Genomic DNA, 17,552 nt, shown 5'->3' on the forward strand with positions numbered 1-17,552 from the left:
GACGGGCGCAGACCAGAAGTAAAAGCTACTTAATATTCTGCGCCACATACAGGTCAGAAGTTCAATCTATTTTATCACCACACTTTCTGGAACATCTACGACACCTACAGGTTAAAAGTTCATGATTCTTTTAAACGTAACAGTTTTTTTTTCCAGCATATTCTCGAACATTTAACAGCACCTGCGAGTTAAAAGTTCACCATTGTTTTAAGTTCCAAATGTACCTTCCAAATGCAAGTAGCACGTCTGGTTGAGCTTTGCACATTTCATTCTATCGAATGTACTCCACGTTTAGACTACTCTTTATTAACCAATGACAAACATGCTTTTTCACGCAACTAATATGCACCCTAGTTTTTAGTACCCAATGCTTCTTATCTTCAAATCAATTATCAGTTTCTGTGTAATTTGCACTTTACAAATACCGTATTGATTTACCTTCACACTCTCTGTATAACACCACCTAAGCACCATATACAAATTACCGTGTTCCAAACAAAACTTCCTCCTACTACGTATAAAATATTACTGACACAACTTAGACAGGTGTGGCACAGCGGCCAGGGCACATGACTTCACACTATAAGACAAACAGTTTAGGCTCACGCTTTCATCCCCGAATCCCGCACCCGCTCACCTTAGCAGCATCAGACTCTACGCAATACCTCACTTAATTTCCGTACCCAGCATTTTCAAACTGGTAGCTATGAGTAGTTCGCTTTGCACCCCCTCTATAGCACACCCTAAACACCACCACAAAGGTTACAGTGCTCCTACCGTCCTCTTTCCTACTTTTTTTCCCCTTTTTTCCCCTTACTCGCTTCGACAGAATCACAAAATGGCAGCCAACACTTCCTAGTTGCAACCGCTTGCAGCGCTCCCAACCAATAAGCAGAAAGCTCGTGCTCGTAACACCTCAGCCAATCAGATGGCAGAATTCCCAAATATCGATATCTGTAAATTTCGATATTTCTCAAAAACTACTGAACGGATTTACACCAAATAAACAAAAGCGTGCTTTCTAGACCAAGACCCTTCTCCCTGCCAAATTTGGGGTAATTCCGTTCACCTGTTCGACCTGTAGCCTTGTCTAAAGTTTCCTATGGAAATTAACATGGAGAAAACACATTTTGGGACCCTCGCTTCTTTCTTGGCCCCCTTCGACGAATCACCCCCAAACACATAGGAGCTTATATGAACAAATAATTAGTTTGGAAAATTTCATGAAGATTCATCAAACGACACCAAAGTTATAAGGAAAACAAAAAATGCTCTTCTTAAGGAAACTTGGTCCTAACTATAACTACCCACTGGCGACCGCCAGTAGATTAAATATATAAAATTGACAAAGGCAGTCGCCAAAACGCGTCTTTTGTGTTCACCTTAACCAAATAAATCTGGTTATAAATTTCCCACGAGTGCTGTACTTCGTACCTTGAAGCTGTGATATATATATATATATATATATATATATATATATATATATATATATATGGAATCCACAATCCTGAGCTAACCCAGTCACGGGCGCAAGAAACAGGTACGGACCACACTCGAGGAGAACAAGTTTTTCCTTTATTTTGTTGCAGATAAAAACGTAGCTATTCAAAGCAAGTGCCCAGCCTGACGCGTTTCGACTGCCCCACGGCAGCCTTGATCACATGACGCGCAGGACCTATCAGTGCAAATATATAGTGAACAACAAAATAGGCACATATTACTGCTCTTCTCATTGGTTTAGATAAACCTAGTGCTCAAAAATTATTTAAAGGGCCACATTGCTCAAATACAATTGTGTAGAACAGATACCACATAAAAGGATATATATAATCCATAATGGAATACAGAATCAAAGCATAGTGCTCCTATTACAAATAAAGTGTTCTGAAATTGATCTTCATTCGTTTATATCTTCTATATGAGTACAGAGTATAATCTTTTTGTAGTTATCACCCTCATTAAAATTCTGAGCACTGAAAATATATATTTTTTTCATATAATAAGATTTTGATAGTACCTTAGAAAGTGCCAAATAATTGAAGAATAAAGTGCATGTGTGCAAGTGCAAAGAAATTCAGAAAATATATTTACACATTGAATAACAGTATAAATACAAAGGGTAGCAGCGTATTTGTAAAGTGCCCTTGAAAAAAAGTATTTTTCCTTTGTTTCAAATCATAAGTTTCAAGCATTCTTATAATATCGAGTTCCTTTGTTATGTTCCAAGAATGAGTCATCGGGTAAATCTAATAAAGAAAAACAGGAGGATATCATAGAATATATCTTAATATGACAAGACACTCAAACCTAAAAATCTAGCTAATACAATAATTGAATTAAATAATAAATAGTCAATCTACAGTTAGGTATAATCTGCCGGTAACTATATCCCATAAAACTTAATAAGATCCGAGTGTCAGATAAAACCAAGTACAATGGGACTATCACCGAATCTGACATAATATTGTCTGTGATACATTTACTCATTAAAATACATAAATAAATAAATATATTAACTATAGATCATAAAACCAATTATTGAAATTATACTAGACAAGTCTCTAGATTTGAGTTTTCGGCAATATTCCCAGTCAATGTGGATAAAATTTAGACTAAAATTACCGGCTACTTGTCAATGATGAGACCATTTTATAAAACCCATTATCCTATAAAAAATTGTGCAAATCATCACTGTTATTAAGTCCATTGGGCATTTTCGAATCAAGTAGCATAATGAATTCAGATTCTACTTGTCGTAATCTTTTTTCTCTGTTGCCTCCCCTGAAGTTTTTGGGCACTGAGCAGATAACAAAATACTTCAGATCATTTAGCTCGTTATTGTGCACCAGTTTCAAGTGTCTCGCTACTGGGTAGCTCGGATCTGAGTTGACCACTGCCCTGAGGTGTTGCAGAATTCGGTTAAATACTTGCAATTTGGTGCTTCCTACATATTGTAGATGACAAGTGCACTCTAAAACGTATATTGCATAATCCGTTCTACAGGTGTAGTGTCCTTGTATTTTAATCGGTTCAGAGTTAAAAGCTGTAACATATTCTGAAGTGTTTTTGCCAAATTTACAAGCACGACATGAACTACATTTAAAAAATCCGGATCTTGCTGATAGCCAGGTGTTAGAGGTTATAACCTCAGGGCTATTTTTAACAAGGGCATCCCTCATAGAGGGTGCTCTTCTAAAAGTGAGATTCGGAAGTACTGGCAAGATCCTTGACAGAGTCATGTCTGATTTAACAATTGGCCAATTTTTATATAAGATTTTGCGGACTTTCTCTCTTGTCTACAAAAGTTAGTTATCAATCTTATTTCGTTACTTGACTCAGTGATGGTCATACCTGTCTCTTCTTCAATTTGCACAACTGTGATAGGGGTTTCACCAGTTTCAGAAGGGTGACCAGTTTTGTTAGCTTTGTCTTGTGCTTTGGTCAATTCCTCTTCTTTGTATCCCCTATTTAAAAATCTCTTAAAGGCTTCTGTTTGACAGTTTTTTCGGTCATCATCATGGCTACAGATCCGTTTGATTCTTAAAAATTCACCATAGGGAATACTACGTATAAGATGTCTAGGATGTGCACTTTTGGCGTGGAGGATCGAATTTCCCGCTGTTAACTTTCTATATAGTCTAGTCTGAATTTTATTTTATTTTATATAGATTTCTACATCTAAGAATTGAATTTTTTCTTTACTAATCTCCGATGTGAATTTCAAATTAAGGGTGTTATCGTTCAGGGTTTTAATAAAGTTTTCAGCTGTTTCTATTGAACCTTTCCAGATTAGACAGACATCATCTATAAATCTCCACCAGTGAAGCACATGTTGATCAAAACTTTTTTGGTGGGTACCTCTCAGTACATGCTCCTCCCACCAGCCCACGTGTAAACACGCGTAGCAGGGGGAGAAGCATGCTCCCATCGCCACACCGTGTAATTGTTGAAAAATCTCCTTATTAAACAGGAAATAATTGCGGGTTAGGCAGATCTCAATCATTTCAATCAACATTTTGTTATGTTCATACATGTGTATGTTTCTTTTATCCAAGTAATAGCGTATAGCATTAATACCATCACTATGATGAATACTGGTGTACAATGAGCTAATGTCCATCACAATTAGTAAACAATACTCATCCCATTTAACAGTTTTCATTTTACATAAAAAATGTCCAGTATCTTTGATGAAAGAAGGCAAATTTTCAACAAATTCATGCAGAAAATGATCAACGTATTTCGACATTGCCTCCAATAGACTTTTTTGGGCCGAAATAATGGGCCTGCCTGGGACTGGAACCACATTTTTATGTATCTTAGGAATAAAATAAAGAAAAGGAGTCATAGGATGCTCGTTTTTCAGAAAACTGTATTCATTCTTAGATAATAGTCCTGAACGTTTCCATCGTGCCAACTCAGTGAAGACAAATTCTTTATTCAATCTTAAATCTTGGAAGCTGGCTTTACGATAACAATTAAGATCTTTGAGGTGCAACTCAGCTTCTTCCATATACATTGACCGAGGCCATAAAACAATATTTCCCCCTTTATCTGCTTTGTTAATAATGACCTCTGTATGTTTTTGTAACTTTTGGATGAGTTTAGTGTATTGGATTTCAGCTTGATTACGTTGTCTATTTTGTTGCATGACCTCACAATTCAACTTCTTTAAGTCCTCTATCATGCAATCACTAAACACATCTATTGCATCCCTTGGCATCAATGGTATAAAGGATGATGGAGGTCTAAATGGACTAGCAATAGGAGTATTGCACGCTATGCCAGCTTCCAAGAGTTTTTCTTGTGTAGAAATTCCCTGTGTATTATTGGAATTAGCCAGATCCTGTGCTGTAATCAGAGTTCCCACATCTGCTACTTGGAGATTGGAGCTCAGACTATGAGTATTTCTGCTCTGAGATGCCTTATTCGCCACTTGATTCAATTGAAAGTGTTTTCTAAGTTTTAGTTTGCGGATAAATTTAAAGACATCTACTCGTGTTTGAGTATACTTAAAACAACTCATAGGACAGTATGACAAACCTAAAGACAATAGTTGTTGTTCTGCCACAGTTAAAGTTATGTCCGACAAATTGATTACTGTATTATCATTTATAACGTTAGATACCTGATCTATTTGTTTCTGTTGAAATTCCTCCTGCCCCTTCCTCTGCCTCTGAAGTTTGATTTTCCGCCTCTGTTTTCTCCGTTGATTTCTTCTTGTCCTGGTTTCTGATTGCGTGGTCTGTGAGTTTGCCGGCGGTCCTCCACTAAAAAAGAAAGCTCTTCTCCTGGTGCCAGATTAGTTGGTACTTGTGCCATGTTTTGCCGTTGCTCCTCATCTGAATCGAAATTACTGCTTTCTATGCTACTGGATTCCACTGAAGATAAATCACTCTGTATAGGCAACGCGCTTGTTGTGCTTGCTGTGTTCTTAATACCTCCATTTGCAAGCGCTTGGCGCTTAATATTATCATATATATATATATATATATATATATATATATATATATATATATCAAAACACAAGGTTGTCCCACTGAAGACGCCTCACATGAAGGGTGCAGACTCTAACACCATCGGCGGCAGCAGGAACAGCATCCTCGCTCCCTTGTTTAAAATATAAATGCCAAACGTGTTGTGAACATGGAGCCAGCGACACCCACAGGGGTTTCACAGGGGACTACAAGTTCTATGGCAGCAGACTATGGGAGTACCAGAACCATCAGGCCTTGCTTGTCAATGCCCACTGGGGCGGGACTTGTGCAATCATTAAACCAGCTGTTCCCAATTGCTGTATGTTTCCGTGTTTGAAGCCAGAGTGAAGCCAGTGATCAAGAGCGTCAAATCGCTCGAAACGCGTTTGGCATTTATATTTTAAACAAGGGAGCGAGGATGCTGTTCCTGCTGCCGCCGATGGTGTTAGAGTCTGCACCCTTCATGTGAGGCGTCTTCAGTGGGACAACCTTGTGTATTGATGTTGAGCGGCCAGTCCAGCCGTGAAGATGCCCCACCGCCGGAAAGGCGGCTCTTCAGTGCTCGGAACCGCGAGCCTGTCATAGAATGAAGGGGACCTTTATTGTTGGTATATATTGGCATCAGACAGTGATTCCCGTACTACTTGCACCCACTTGGGATAGGTTTTTTTCAATATCGCACTTTGGCCGTCATCGTGAACACGGAGCCAGAGACACCCACAGGGGTTTCACAGGGGACTACAAGTTCTATGGCAGCAGATTATGGGACTACCAGAACCATCAGGCCTTGCTTGTGAATGCCCACTGGGGCGGGACTTGTGCAATCATTAAACCAGCTGTTCCCAATTGCTGTATGTTTCCGTGTTTGAAGCCAGAGTGAAGCCAGTGATCAAGAGTGTCAAATCGCTCGAAACGCGTTTGGCATTTATATTTTAAACAAGGGAGCGAGGATGCTGTTCCTGCTGCCGCCCGCCGATGGTGTTAGAGTCTGCACCCTTCATGTGAGGCGTCTTCAGTGGGACAACCTTGTGTTTTGATATATATATATATATATATATATATATATATATATATATATATATATATATATATATATATATATATATATATATATATTACCTACTGGTGGCTGCCAGTAGGTAGTTATAGTTAGGACCTATTTTCCATAGGAAATCCACAACATTCTATTTGGAATAACTTTGGCACCCGTTGACGAATCGTCGCAAAATTTTCAAAACTTTTGGCCAGCTCCGGTCCGCTCCTATCCTGAAAGTCTCGGGATGATTCGTGTAGCAGGGGCTGAGATAAAAAGGGGGTCCCAAAACATGTTTTCCCCATGCAATTTCCCATAAGACCTTTAGCCGCAGCTACAGCCCGAACTGCTGAACAGAATTACACCAAATTTGGCAGAAAGGTAGACCTTGGTTCAGAGTCGTGCCTTTTGCTTAAATGGTGTAAATCCGTTCAGTAGTTCCTGAGAAAATCAAAAGTAAAATCACATATATATCTGGGCGGAGCCTAACCACACATCTCGTCATGAGATCAGATTGGCTGTCAGCACCTCATCCAAGAAGTGTTGGCAGCCATCTTGGAACCAATATACATGATAGCACCTCATTAAAAAGCATTGCAGTTAATAGAAAGTTTTAAGACTTTAGTTACATTATAAATCATTTGCTGATGGTACCATACTCATTTTAGGAATTGTGGTATGTTCTAAGGTGATTTTACCATGTGAAAAAGCCTTCTGCTGGGATATCATGAATCATGTTTGAGAGAAAACTATTTTCTCATGCTTTTCCCACAGAGGTTTGGAAGGTGATCTATAAGCTAAACTGAGAGCATATTTTCTGTAAATTCACATTATCTTTCTCAGTCATGTGAGAATGAAGTCTGACATTCTCAGTAAAACATGTACATTCAACAAGGGCAGAGACTGTCAGTTGATTCCTTTGTGTTCTACTGCAGCTTCCCAGAGTGTTCCAAAGAACAAATAGAGCGCTAACAGTCCTACTTATGATAAACGTATGGCACACCTGAAGCCATCTTGATTGGAATAAAGTGGTAACTCTTAAAACATTTACTTTAAAAAGGAACAAAATGAGGGGGTTCATTTTGCCATAGAAAGTATGATTAGTGCTGCAGAAAGAAAAATTAGGGCACATTTTGAGTGGCTTCTCAAATCCTCTTCTATTTCATTAAAAAATTCTGACATGCAGACTGAAACATGCACTTTGAATACCAGCAGCAGACTTCCCTGGTGAGCAGTAGCTTTACTACAGTGATCTAATGAGGAACTAGAGTGCTACCATTCAGAATTTATGGCAAATGTGTGACACATCTGAATGCCTTCTTAATGGAACCAATGTAAACAAGCATTGAAAATGCAATTGGTCTCGCCCTCGTTTAAGTTAAAGCAATTCTGCTTGTAATTAGGTGGCTTTTTAGCTTTGCTTTTATTAGTGTTTTTCAAACTTTGATGTACATAACATGCATATATGTAAATGTATATGTATGCATGCATTTATATTTGTATTTATATAGATATGCAGATTGTATATATGTTTATATATGTATGTATATATATATATTCACTTAAAAAACCATAGGTTTCACACATGTTATAGTTAGCTGGACATTTCACTCGTAAAAAACCAATGAAATTCCCCCGTTATAGTTAGTGCAGGCAACTATAACTCACGTGACCGCAATCCTCTGCTGATGTCGTCAGATATTACATCAGTGTATTTAGACACTTATTTACCCATGTCTTCTTCCATTAATCTTTAGCTATACATATATTACAAATATTTATTTTTCATAAAGACACATATGTCATCAGTGATGTAATATCTGACGTCATCAGCAGAGGATTGCGGTCGCGTGAGTTATAGTTGCCTGCACTAACTATAACGGGCGAATTTCATTGGTTTTTACGAGTGAAATGTCCAGCTAACTATAACGTGTGAAACCTATGGTTTTTAAGTGAATTTGCAAGGTTTTTTAAATGCTAATTCGTAACTATAACGTGTGTGAAACCTATGGTTTTTCAGTGAATTTCAAAGGTTTTTTAAATGCTTATTTATGTATGTATTTTTTTTTTTAATGGAATTTTCAGCTTGCGCGCACCGTGTGCGCACCGTGCGCGCACCGTGCGCGCATTTTGCAAACTTCGCAGAATTTTTTCTGTTTTTTCACCGAGCGCGCAGGGTGCGTGCACTCCGCGATTTTTCGGAAAAAAATTAATTCTTTTTTTTGCCCTTGGGGGTCCTTCTGGGACCCCCTGACAAAGGCTAGGGGGTCAGGAACTGTCCACCCTGCCCCCTTTTCACGTTCTCCACCTTTGTTTTTCACCCCCTCAGACTGCGAGAGACAAAATGGCGGCCGACACTTCCTGGTGTCGACCGATTCGAATGTTTACCGACATCTAACAACCAATCTGAATTGCGCTCGCGCATGTCAGGGTGCGCGCACAGTGCGCGCACGGTGCGCGCACAGTGCGCGCACGGTGCGTGCGTATAGATATTGATATGGTTTTAAATGCTATTTTCTCAGGAAATACTGAACAGATTTACACAAGACCTTCAAAAGGCACTTCCTTGACCTTATGGCTACCTCTCTGCCAAATGTCACGTAATTCTGTTCAGCCGTTCGGGCTGTAGCTGCGACTAAAGGTCCTATGGAAAAATGCATGGGGAAAACGTATTTTGGGACCCCCCCTTTTTCTCGGCCCTCGCTTGACGAATCACCCCGAGACTTTCAGGGTAGGAGCTGAACGGAGCACCCCATTTGTTTTGAAAATTTCGCGAGGATTCGTAAACCGGCGCCAAAGTTATTCAAAATAGAATTTTGAGATTTCCTATGGAAAATAGGTTGTAACTATAACTATCTACTGGCGACCGCCAGTAGATAATATACACATACATATATATAAATGCATATGCATATATATGCATATATATGTGCATATGTGTGCGTGTAGAGAGAGGTAGAGAGAGGTAGAGAGGTTGAGGTGTAGAGGTAGAGAGGTAGAGGTAGAGAGGTAGAGGGAGAGAGGTAGAGAGAGAGAGAGGTAGAGAGAGGTAGAGAGATAGAGAGTAGAGGATGAGTAATAGAGAGTAGAGAGTAGTGAGTGAGTAGTAGAGAGTAGTAGAGAGTAGTACAGAGAGTAGCAGAGAGTGAGTAGGAGAGAGTAGTAGAGAGTGAGTAGTAGAGAGTAGTAGAGAGTGGGTAATAGAGTGAGTAGTAGAGAGTAAGTAGTAGAGTGAGTAGTAGAGAGTAGTAGAGAGTGAGTAGTAGAGAGTGAGTAGAAGAGAGTAATAGAGAGTGAGTAGTGGAGAGTGAGTAGTAGAGTGAGTAGTAGAGAGTAGTAGAGAGTAGTAGAGAGTAGTAGAGAGTGAGTAGTAGAGAGTAGTAAAGAGTGAGTAGTAGAGAGTGAGTAGTAGAGAGAGAGTAGTAGAGAGTGAGTAGTAGAGAGTGAGTAGTAGAGAGTGAGTAGTTGAGAGTAGTGGAGTAGTAGAGAGTGAGTAGTAGAGAGTAGTAGAGAATGAGTAGTAGAGTGAGCAGTAGAGAGTAGCAGAGAGAGAGTAGTAGAGAGTGAGTAGTAGAGAGTGAGTAGTAGAGTGAGTAGTAGAGAGTAGTTGAGAGTAGTAGAGAGAGTAGTAGAGAGTGAGTAGTAGAGAGTAGTAGAGAGTGAGTAGTAGAGAGTGAGTAGTAGAGAGTGAGTAGTAGAGAGAGAGAGTAGTAGAGAGTGAGTAGTAGAGAGCAAGTAGTAGAGAGTGAGTTATAGAGAGTCGTAGAGAGTGAGTAGTAGAGAGAGTAGTAGAGAGTAGTAGAGTAGTAGAGCGTGAGTAGTAGAGATTGTGTAGTAGAGAGTGAGTAGTAGAGAGTAGTAGAGAGTAAGTAGTAGAGAGAGTAGTAGAGAGTGAGTAGTAGAGAGAGTAGTACAGTAGTAGAGTAGTAGAGAGTGAGTAGTAGAGTGAGTAGTAGAGAGTAGTAGAGAGCGAGTAGTAGAGAGCGAGTAGTAAAGAGTGAGTAGTGGAGAGTGAGTAGTAGAGAGTAGTAGAGAGTGAGTAGTAGAGAGTTGTAGAGTGAGTAGTAGAGAGTAGTAGAGAGTGAGTAGTAGAGTAGTAGAGAGTGAGTGGTAGAGAGTAGTAGATAGTAGTAGAGTGAGTAGTAGAGTGAGTAGTAGAGAGAGTAGTAGAAAGTGAGTAGTAGAGAGTGAGTAGTGGAGAGTGAGTAGTAGAGAGAGTAGTAGACAGTGAGTAGTAGAGAGTGAGTAGTAGAGCATAGTAGAGAGTGAGTAGTAGAGAGTGAGTTGTGGAGAGTGAGTAGTAGAGAGCAGTAGAGAGTGAGTAGTAGAGTAGTAGAGAGTGAGTGGTAGAGAGTAGTGGAAAGTAGTAGAGTGAGTAGTAGAAGTAGTAGAGAGTGAGTAGTAGAGAGTAGTAGTAGAGAGTAGTAGAGAGTGAGTAGTAGAGAGTGAGTAGTAGAGAGTAGTAGCGAGTGAGCAGTAGAGAGTGAGTAGTTTAATTTTAAAGGAACACAATGAGGGGGTTCATTTTGCCATAGAAACTATGATTAGTGCGGAAAAAATAAAAATTAGGGCACATTTTGAGGGACTTCTCAAATCCTCTTCTATTTCATAAAAAAAATTCTGACATGCAGACTGAAACATGCACTTTCATTACCAGCAGCAGACTTCCCTGGTGAGCAGTAGCTTTACTACAGTGATCTAATAAGCAACTAGAGTGCTAACATTCCGAATTCATGGCAAATGTGTGACACATCTGAATGCCTTCTTGATGGAATCAAAGTAAAAAACCTGAAAGTATTTCCTACTGAGGAGACTTTAGTAAACGAGGAAATTAGGAAACTTCATAACAAATAAGTCTCCCAAGATGGCCACCAGAGACAAAAGAGCCCAAATGTAGCACAAATATCACCCAGATGTAGCCCAAGTATAGCCCAATGACAGAATGTCCCAGAGTGTTCTAAAGAACAACTAGAGCGCTAACAGTCTTACTTATGACAAAAGTATGGCACACCTGAAGCCATCTTGATTGGAATAAAGTGATAAAATTTAAAACATTTAATTTGCAAAGGAACAAAATGAGGGGGTTCATTTTGCCACAGAAATTATGATTAGTGCTGCAGAAAGAACAATTAGGGCACATTTTGACTTCTCAAACACTCTTCTATTTCATTAAAAAATTCTGACATGCAGACTGAAACATGCACTTTGAATACCAGTAGCAGACTTCCCTGGTGAGCAATAGCTTTACTACAGTGATCTAATGTGCAACTAGAGTGCTACCATTCAGAATGTATGGCAAATGTGTGGCACATCTGAAGGCCTTCTTGATGGAACCAAAGTAAATAAGCATTGAAAATGCAATAGGTCTCGCCCTCGTTTAAGTTAAAGCAATTTTGTTTGTAATTAGGTGGCTTTTTAGTTTTGCATGTATTAGTGTTTTTCAAACTTTCATGTACATACCATGCATATGTATGCATATATGTATATGTATATGTATGCATGCATTTATATTTATATAGATATGCAGATTATATATGTTTATATATGTATGTATATATCAAATCCAGTAGGCCGCACCCTGCTCGTCACACCAGCAAGTTGCCCCAAGGAACTGTGGTCAATGTAGTGGTGACGCCGAGTATGCCTGTGCCACAGTGTTTACAAAAAAGTATGTGTCGCATTAGCCATCCCTGGACACGTGTTTCGAGGTAGTTGCCTCTCGTCAGCAGGGAGCAGGCAAGTGTATAGGGGTGCCGCGTGGACTGCCAAAAAGTAATTAAAACAGGTAGAGTACCTCTCATGGCGCGCAGGTGCAGGTCCAAGGCTCGTCAGCCCGATAGCTCAAGGGAGCCGTAATAAATCAAATCCAATAGACCGCACCCTGCTCGTCACACCAGCAAGTTGCCCCAAGGAACTGTAGTCAATGTAGTGGCGACAGCAAGTACGCCTGTGCCACAGTGTTTACAAAAAAGTATGTGTCGCATTAGCCATCCCTGGACACGTGTTTCGAGGTAGTTGCCTCTCGTCAGCAGAGAGCAGGTAAGTGTATAGGGGTGCCGCGTGGACTGCCAAAAAGTAATTAAAACAGGTAAAGTACCACTCATGGCGCGCAGGTGCAGGTCCAAGGCTCGTCAGCCCGATAGCTCAAGGGAGCCGTAATAAATCAAATCCAATAGGCCGCACCCTGCTTGTCACACCAGCAAGTTGCCCCAAGGAACTGTGGTCAATGTAGTGGCGACGGCGAGTACGCCTGTGCCACAGTGTTTACAAAAAAGTATGTGTCGCATTAGCCATCCCTGGACACGTGTTTCGAGGTAGTTGCCTCTCGTCAACAGGGAGCAGGTAAGTGTATAGGGGTGCCGCGTGGACTGCCAAAAAGTAATTAAAACAGGTAGAGTACCTCTCATGGCGCGCAGGTGCAGGTCCAAGGCTCGTCAGCCCGATAGCTCAAGGGAGCCATAATAAATCAAATCCAATAGGCCGCACCCTGCTCGTCACACCAGCAAGTTGCCCCAAGGAACTGTGGTCAATGTAGTGGCGACGGCGAGTACGCCTGTGCCACAGTGTTTACAAAAAAGTATGTGTCGCATTAGCCATCCCTGGACACGTGTTTCGAGGTAGTTGCCTCTCGTCAGCAGTGAGCAGGTAAGTGTATAGGGGTGCCGCGTGGACTGCCAAAAAGTAATTAAAACAGGTAGAGTACCTCTCATGGCGCGCAGGTGCAGGTCCAAGGCTCGTCAGCCCGATAGCTCAAGGGAGCCGTAATAAATCAAATCCAATAGGCCGCACCCTGCTCGTCACACCAGCAAGTTGCCCCAAGGAACTGTGGTCAATTTAGTGGCGACGGCGAGTACGCCTGTGCCACAGTGTTTACAAAAAAGTATGTGTCGCATTAGCCATCCTTGGACACGTGTTTCGAGGTAGTTGCCTCTCGTCAGCAGGGAGCAGGTAAGTGTATAGGGGTGCCGCGTGGACTGCCAAAAAGTAATTAAAACAGGTAGAGTACCTCTCATGGCGCGCAGGTGCAGGTCCAAGGCTCGTCAGCCCGATAGCTCAAGGGAGCCGTAATAAATCCAATCCAATAGGCCGCACCCTGCTCGTCACACCAGCAAGTTGCCCCAAGGAACTGTGGTCAATGTAGTGGCGACGGCGAGTACACCTGTGCCACAGTGTTTACAAAAAAGCATGTGTCGCATTAGCCATCCCTGGACACGTGTTTCGAGGTAGTTGCCTCTCGTCAGCAGGGAGCAGGTAAGTGTATAGGAGTGCCACGTGGACTGCCAAAAAGTAATTAAAACAGGTAGAGCACCTCTCATGGCGCGCAGGTGCAGGTCCAAGGCTCGTCAGCCCGATAGCTCAAGGGAGCCGTAATAAATCAAATCCAATAGGCCGCACCCTGCTCGTCACACCAGCAAGTTGCTCCAAGGCACTGTGGTCAATGTAGTGGCGACGGCGAGTACGCCTGTGCCACAGTGTTTACAAAAAAGTATGTGTCGCATTAGCCATCCCTGGACACGTCTTTCGAGGTAGTTGCCTCTCGTCAGCAGGGAGCAGGTAAGTGTATAGGGGTGCCGCGTGGACTGCCAAAAAGTAATTAAAACAGGTAGAGTACCTCTCATGGCGCGCAGGTGCAGGTCCAAGGCTCGTCAGCCCGATAGCTCAAGGGAGCCGTAATAAATCAAATCCAATAGGCCGCACCCTGCTCGTCACACCAGCAAGTTGCCCCAAGGAACTGTGGTCAATGTAGTGGCGATGGCGAGTACGCCTGTGCCACAGTGTTTACAAAAAAGTATGTGTCGCATTTGCCATCCCTGGACACGTGTTTCGAGGTAGTTGCCTCTCGTCAGCAGGGAGCAGGTAAGTGTATAGGGGTGCCGCGTGGACTGCCAAAACGTAATGAAAACAGGTAGAGTACCTCTCATGGCGCGCAGGTGCAGGTCCAAGGCTCGTCAGCCCGATAGCTCAAGGGAGCCGTAATAAATCAAATCCAATAGGCCGCACCCTGCTCGTCACACCAGCAAGTTGCCCCAAGGAACTGTGGTCAATGAAGTGGCGACGGCGAGTACGCCTTTGCCACAGTGTTTACAAAAAAGTATGTGTCGCATTAGCCATCCCTGGACACGTGTTTCGAGGTAGTTGCCTCTCGTCAGCAGGGAGCAGGTAAGTGTATAGGGGTGCCGCGTGGACTGCCAAAAAGTAATTAAAACAGGTAGAGTACCTCACATGGCGTGCAGGTCCAAGGCTCGTCAGCCCGATAGCTCAAGGGAGCCATAATAAATCAAATCCAATAGGCCGCACCCTGCTCGTCACACCAGCAAGTTGCCCCAAGGAACTGTGGTCAATGAAGTGGCGACGGCGAGTACGCCTTTGCCACAGTGTTTACAAAAAAGTATGTGTCGCATTAGCCATCCCTTGACACGTGTTTCGAGGTAGTTGCCTCTCGTCAGCAGGGAGCATGTAAGTGTATAGGGGTGCCGCGTGGACTGCCAAAAAGTAATTAAAACAGGTGGAGTACCTCTCATGGGGCGCAGGTGCAGGTCCAAGGCTCGTCAGCCCGATAGCTCAAGGGAGCCGTAATAAATCAAATCCAATAGGCCGCACCCTGCTCGTCACACCAGCAAGTTGCCCCAAGGAACTGTGGTCAATGTAGTGGCGATGGCGAGTACGCCTGTGCCACAGTGTTTACAAAAAAGTATGTGTCGCATTAGCCATCCCTGGACACGTGTTTCGAGGTAGTTGCCTCTCGTCAGCAGGGAGCAGGTAAGTGTATAGGGGTGCCACGTGGACTGCCAAAAAGTAATTAAAACAGGTAGAGTACCTCTCATGGAGCGCAGGTGCAGGTCCAAGGCTCGTCAGCCCGATAGCTCAAGGGAGCCGTAATAAATCAAATCCAATAGGCCGCACCCTGCTCGTCACACCAGCAAGTTGCCCCAAGGAACTGTGGTCAATGCAGTGGCGACGGCGAGTACGCCTGTGCCACAGTGTTTACAAAAAAGTATGTGTCGCATTAGCCATCCCTGGACACGTGTTTCGAGGTAGTTGCCTCTCGTCAGCAGGGAGCAGGTAAGTGTATAGGGGTGCCGCGTGGACTGCCAAAAAGTAATTAAAACAGGTAGAGTACCTCTCATGGCGCGCAGGTGCAGGTCCAAGGCTCGTCAGCCCGATAGCTCAAGGGAGCCGTGATAAATCAAATCCAATAGGCCGCACCCTGCTCGTCACACCAGCAAGTTGCCCCAAGGAACTGTGGTCAATGTAGTGGCGACGGCGAGTACGCCTGTGCCACAGTGTTTACAAAAAAGTATGTGTCGCATTAGCCATCCCTGGACACGTGTTTCGAGGTAGTTGCCTCTCGTCAGCAGGGAGCAGGTAAGTGTATAGGGGTGCCGCGTGGACTGCCAAAAACTAATTAAAACAGGTAGAGTACCTCTCATGGCGCGCAGGTGCAGGTCCAAGGCTCGTCAGCCCGATAGCTCAAGGGAGCCGTAATAAATCAAACCCAATAGGCCCCACCCTGCTCGTCACACCAGAAGGTTGCCCCAAGGAACTGTGGTCAATGTAGTGGCGACGGCGAGTACGCCTGTGCCACAGTGTTTACAAAAAAGTATGTGTCGCATTAGCCATCCCTGGACACGTGTTTCGAGGTAGTTGCCTCTCGTCAGCAGGGAGCAGGTAAGTGTATAGGGGTGCCGCGTGGACTGCCAAAAAGTAATTAAAACAGGTAGAGTACCTCTCATGGCGCGCAGGTGCAGGTCCAAGGCTCGTCAGCCCGATAGCTCAAGGGAGCTGTAATAAATCAAATCCAATAGGCCGCACCCTGCTCGTCACACCAGCAAGTTGCCCCAAGGAACTGTGGTCAATGTAGTGGCGACGGCGAGTACGCCTGTGCCACAGTGTTTACAAAAAAGTATGTGTCGCATTAGCCATCCCTGGACACGTGTTTCGAGGTAGTTGCCTCTCGTCAGCAGGGAGCAGGTAAGTGTATAGGGGTGCCGCGTGGACTGCCAAAACGTAATGAAAACAGGTAGAGTACCTCTCATGGCGCGCAGGTGCAGGTCCAAGGCTCGTCAGCCCGATAGCTCAAGGGAGCCGTAATAAATCAAATCCAATAGGCCGCACCCTGCTCGTCACACCAGCAAGTTGCCCCAAGGAACTGTAGTCAATGTAGTGGCGACGACGAGTACGCCTGTGCCACAGTGTTTACAAAAAAGTATGTGTCGCATTAGCCATCCCTGGACACGTGTTTCGAGGTAGTTGCCTCTCGTCAGCAGGGAGCAGGTAAGTGTATAGGGGTGCCGCGTGGACTGCCAAAAAGTAATTAAAACAGGTAGAGTACCTCTCATGGCGTGCAGGTCCAAGGCTCGTCAGCCCGATAGCTCAAGGGAGCCATAATAAATCAAATCCAATAGCCCGCACCCTGCTCGTCACACCAGCAAGTTGCCCCAAGGAACTGTGGTCAATGAAGTGGCGACGGCGAGTATGCCTTTGCCACAGTGTTTACAAAAAAGTATGTGTCGCATTAGCCATCCCTGGACACGTGTTTCGAGGTAGTTGCCTCTCGTCAGCAGGGAGCATGTAAGTGTATAGGGGTGCCGCGTGGACTGCCAAAAAGTAATTAAAACAGGTGGAGTACCTCTCATGGGGCGCAGGTGCAGGTCCAAGGCTCGTCAGCCCGATAGCTCAAGGGAGCCGTAATAAATCAAATCCAATAGGCCGCACCCTGCTCGTCACACCAGCAAGTTGCCCCAAGGAACTGTAGTCAATGTAGTGGCGACGACGAGTACGCCTGTGCCATAGTGTTTACAAAAAAGTATGTGTCGCATTAGCCATCCCTGGACATGTGTTTCGAGGTAGTTGCCTCTCGTCAGCAGGGAGCAGGTAAGTGTATAGGGGTGCCGCGTGGACTGCCAAAAAGTAATTAAAACAGGTAGAGTACCTCTCATGGCGCGCAGGTGCAGGTCCAAGGCTCGTCAGCCCGATAGCTCAAGGGAGCCATAATAAATCAAATCCAATAGGCCGCACCCTGCTCGTCACACCAGCAAGTT

Source organism: Triturus cristatus, chromosome 6 (assembly GCF_964204655.1).
Source record: "Triturus cristatus chromosome 6, aTriCri1.1, whole genome shotgun sequence".
Classification (NCBI taxonomy): domain Eukaryota; kingdom Metazoa; phylum Chordata; class Amphibia; order Caudata; family Salamandridae; genus Triturus; species Triturus cristatus.